Genomic DNA, 5,028 nt, shown 5'->3' with positions numbered 1-5,028 from the left:
CTTCTGACCCACTGGAATTGTGATACAGTGAATTATAAGTGAAATAATCTGTCTGTAAACAATTGTTTGAAAAATTACTTGTGTCATTCACAAAGTAGATGTCCTAACCGACTTGCGAAAACTATAGTTTGTTAACAAGAAATGTGCGGAGTGGTTGAAAAACGATTTTTAATGACTCTAACCTAAGTGGATGTAAACTTCCAACTTCAACTGTATACACCTGTTCTGAAAGGCCCCAGAGTCTGCAACACCACTAAGCAAGGGACACCACCAAGCAAGCGGCACCATGAAGAACAAGAAGCTCTCCAAACAGGTCAGGGACAAAGTTGTGGAGAAGTACAGATCAGGGTTGGGTTCTAAAAAAATATCAGAAACTTTGAACATCCCACGGAGCACCATTTAAATCCATTATTAAAAAATTTAAAGAATATGGCACACACAACAAACCTGCCAAGAGAGGGCCGCCCAAGTGGTAGGCATGTTGTGTAAATCAAATGATACAACTCCCCAAAAAAATCAATTTTAATTCCAGGTTGTAAGGCAAAAAAATAGGAAAAATGCCAAGGGGGGTGAATATCTTTCGCAAGCCACTGTAATGTTGATTCGATCACAGAAAAAATGTTGATCTATATAGTGCAAACTCATGGGGCGAAGTCAGTGAAGTTCAATCTCTTGCATCTCTGCGCAGCATGGCATTTCTTTTGCGCTGCAGTCCTGGAGGAAGTGTGCCAACGTGCGCAGTTTAGAGGGAACATTGCTCTCCATCTATAAGGACAACCTCACGTTCAATCCTCTCATCCTTTTATTTTCTTTAGACGCTTTTCAACTCCTCTCAACCATGCACCCTCCATTTCCTGTAGAAACGACTAATGTTAATACAATAGAAAAAAGCACATTCAGAGGAGAATGAATAAACTAACACATGCTAATCAAACAAAATAACGCACAATTTCAATTGTTATAGTTCCACTTCTTCAATAGGCTATAGAATGGAAATGTGTGATATTATGGGCTAGCAATCAATAATTTGGGATTTTGCCAATGATATGATGTTTTTATAGTGTTATGGGAAACCAGGTTAGAAATTAGTAGATAAGTGACTTGGTGCCACAGAGTCTGCATTCCTTATGTCAAAGGAGATTACTGATGTTGATCTTAGAATAACTGATGGACAGGATATACTGACTTGGGGTAAAGGGTAATAACATCAAAGAAGGGAGTGCCCACTGATGGGTACCAGATGTTCGTAAAGAAACGTGTAACAGAGCGTATATAAGCTGAAATATCTTCTTTGTTCAGTGAGTTCGGAATAGCCAGAGGCAGGGCTATGTATTCTGTTATAACGAACCATGGTACCATATTAAATATTAAATGAACACCCCATCTAAGTGTTAACTATCTCCTTGCATCATTAATTACTTGATACCCGAGAAACTCATCATAACAGCCATTTTACTAGCTCATACTAAAGCTCCCCTCAAGCTAGCTAGCAACATCACTTAGCTGGTTTGCCAAGATGAGAGGGATGGCAGAACTCATTAAACTTTGTTGGCCTCACTTATGCACACTAACACTCAGATTCAATCACTGAAATGGAGCTGAACTTGAGGCTGATATATACTGAATAGAAGACACCATCTGCTATAAATGAATAAAGACTGTCCAAAGAGAGGTGTGAGCACAGTAAGGTGTTGTAAGGTGTCCATTTCAACACCGTTTCAACTTGTTTTTAGTAATTGTTTCGATTTGGTTTTAGTAATTTCAATGTCGATTGACATCGTTTCCCCTCCCCAAATTTGTTTGGGTTATCAGATTATTTGGAGTGGCAGCAATGATTTAGCGCCACTTGCGCTGCTAAATTAATATAGGGGAAAAACTGACTATTGATGTAGCTAGCTATGCTGCACTGTTCAACAGTTGTTTGCAGATGTTGAATCTAGCTTATTAGTTACAATAACTAATGTTACACATCAAGCTAGGTGGCTGTGTTAGCTAGCAAGCTGCATGATTATCTGTCACTAAAAACAAGCTTCTTACTGATGTTACACGCTGCCCTGGCTAACAACTAGTTATCTAGCTAGCTAGTGAGTTAGTAGCTCACTAGCTAGCTAACATAGCTAGCTAACATGGATTGACGACCCACCTAGCTAGCTATCATCAGCTACCTATGAATTTTGATAGCGTGCATTGTGGCTCGTGAAATTATCGACACATGAAGTGGACAGCTTTGATTTTCGGAGCAGGGCACCGGTAAAAGGTGTTATCTCTGGCGTCCCGTTGGACATTGATAATCAATATCTTAGGCTAAACATTCCAGGAGTAGTTAATGCACGTAGCTTGACCCGTATGGAAAATGAGAAAAAGGAGCTAAGTTTAATATTGATGTTTGATGAAGAGTATCTACCGACCTACAGTACCAGTCAAAAGTTTGGACATACCTACTCATTCAAGGGTTTTTCTTAATTTTTTACTATTTTCTACATTGTAGAATAATAGTATAGACATAAAAACTATGAAATAACACATATGGAATCATGTAGTAACCAAAAAAGTGTTAAACAAATCAAAATATATTTTAGATTTTAGATTCTTCAAAGTAGCCACCCTTTGCCTTGATGCCAGCTTTCCACACTCTTGACATTCTCTCATCCAGCTTCACCTGGAATGATTTTCCAACAGTCTTGAAGGAGTTCACACATATGCTGAGCACTTGTTGGCTGCTTTTCCTTCACTCTGCGGTCCAACTCATCCCAAATCATCTCAATTGGGTTGAGGTCGGGTGATTGTGGAGGCCAGGTCATCTGATGCAGCACTCATCACTCTCCTTCTTGGTCAAATAGCTCTTACACAAGCTGGAGGTGTGTTGGGTCATTGTCCTGTTGAAAAACAAATGATAGTCCCACTAAGCGCAAACCAGATGGGATGGTGTATCGCTGCAGAATGCTGTGATAGCCATGCTGGTTAAGTGTGCCTTGAATTCTAAATAAATCACCGACAATGTCACCAGCAAAGCACCCCCACACCATCACACCTTCTCCTCCATGCTTCACGGTGGGAACCACACATGCAGAGATCATCCGTTCACTTACTCTGCGTCTCACAAAGACACGGCGGTTGGAATCAAAAATCTCAAATGTGGACTCATCAGACCAAAGGACAGATTTCCACCGGTCTAATGTCCATTGCTCGTGTTTCTTGGCCCAAGGTCTCTTCTTTTTATTGGTGTCCTTTAGTAGTGGTTTCTTTGCAGCAATTTGACCATGAAGGCCTGATTCACGCAGTCTCCTCTGAACAGTTGATGTTGAGATGTGTCTGTTACTTGAACAATGGTGAAGCATTTATTTGGGCTGCAATTTCTGAGGTTGGTAACTCTAATGAACTTATCCTCTGCAGCAGAGGTAACTCTGGGTCTTCCTTTCCTGTGGCGGTCCACATGAGAGCCAGTTTCATCATAACGTTTGATGGTTTTTGCGACTGCACTTGAAGAAACATTCAAAGTTCTTGAAATGTTCCGTATTGACTGACCTTCATGTCTTAAAGTAATGATGGACTGTCGTTTCTCTTTGCTTATTTGAGCTGTTCTTGCCATTATATGGACTTGGTCTTTTACCAAATAGGGCTATCTTCTGTATACCACCCCTACCTTTACCTTGTCACAACACAACTGATTGGCTCAAACGCATTAAGAAGGAAAGAAATTCCACAAATTAACTTTTAACAAGGCACACCTGTTAATTGAAATGTATTCCAGGTGACTACCTCATGAAGCTGGTTGAGAGAATACCAAGAGTTTGCAAAGCTGTCATCAAGGCAAAGGGTGGCTACTTTGAAGAATCTCAAATATAAAATATATTTTGATTTGTTTAAAAAAAGATTGGTTACTACATGATTCCATATGTGTTATTTCATAGTTTTGATGTCTTCACTATTATTCTACAATGTAGAAAATAGTAAAAATTAAGAAAAACCCTTGAATGAGTAGGTGTGTCCAAACTTTTGACTGGTACTATATATATATATATATATATAACTTTTTATTTTTTTGAACCAAGCATTATTTCCTTTTTGGGATCTTTATTATCCACCCGCACAGTAGGTGGCGAAATACTGAACAAAAATATAAACGCAATTTCTAAGATTTTGCTGAGTTACAGTTCATATAAGGAAGTCAGTGAATTTAAATAAATTCATTAGGCTGTAATCTATGGATTTCACATGACTGAGCAGAGGCACAGCTATGGGTGAGCCTGGGGGGGCATAGGTCCACCCACTGGCGAGCCAGGCTCAGCCAATCAAAATGGCTTTATTACAGACAGAAATACTCCTCAGCACCACCCCTCCCCCCTCTGATGATCCTGCTGGTGAAGAGGCTGGATGTGGAGGTCCTGGGCTGGTGTGATTATACGTGGTCTGCGGTTTTGAGTCCGGTTGGACGTACTGCCAAATTCTCTAAAACGACGGCTTATGGTAGAGAAATTAACATTAAATTATCTGGAAACAGCTCTGGTGGAGATTCCTGCATGCATGCATCCTGTCAGCATGCCAATTGCACTCTCCCTGATGGAGCGAGATGGATTTTGGCCGATATTCTGCTAATTTTCTCATTGATGAAACATTTGATCTCCATACAGTTTTCCGTTTCCAAAACTAGAATATGTAACAAACAATGAGGACTACCCTTTGCCAAAGTTTAAAAAAAAATGGCGTTGTGTAGAAGGAGTGCAAGTGCAAATAGGCGTTCCCTAACGGAAATATGCAAATAAATGGTAGAACGCGCCAATAGGATCTCACTAGCTCGTGTTTGGCTCTACCCACCTCCTTGCTTGTTCTGCCCACAATGGTTAATTTGCTCCCATTGGAAACGACAGGCCCTGGTCTATCTTGGGTTATTTATAAAGAATCTTTGCCTCTAGTCTGCCGGAAACGCACAAGAAGAAGAAGAAGATCCTCTAGCCCAGTAGGTGGCTATGATCAGAGGAAGAGAGAGGCCCAACTCGGCGGAAAATCTGTCTCCATCCATCCAGCGTT

This window comes from Coregonus clupeaformis, chromosome 14 (genome assembly GCF_020615455.1).
Source record: "Coregonus clupeaformis isolate EN_2021a chromosome 14, ASM2061545v1, whole genome shotgun sequence".
NCBI lineage: Eukaryota > Metazoa > Chordata > Actinopteri > Salmoniformes > Salmonidae > Coregonus > Coregonus clupeaformis.
The sequence above is the reverse complement of the archived record's forward strand: the minus strand, read 5'-3'. Positions refer to the sequence as shown.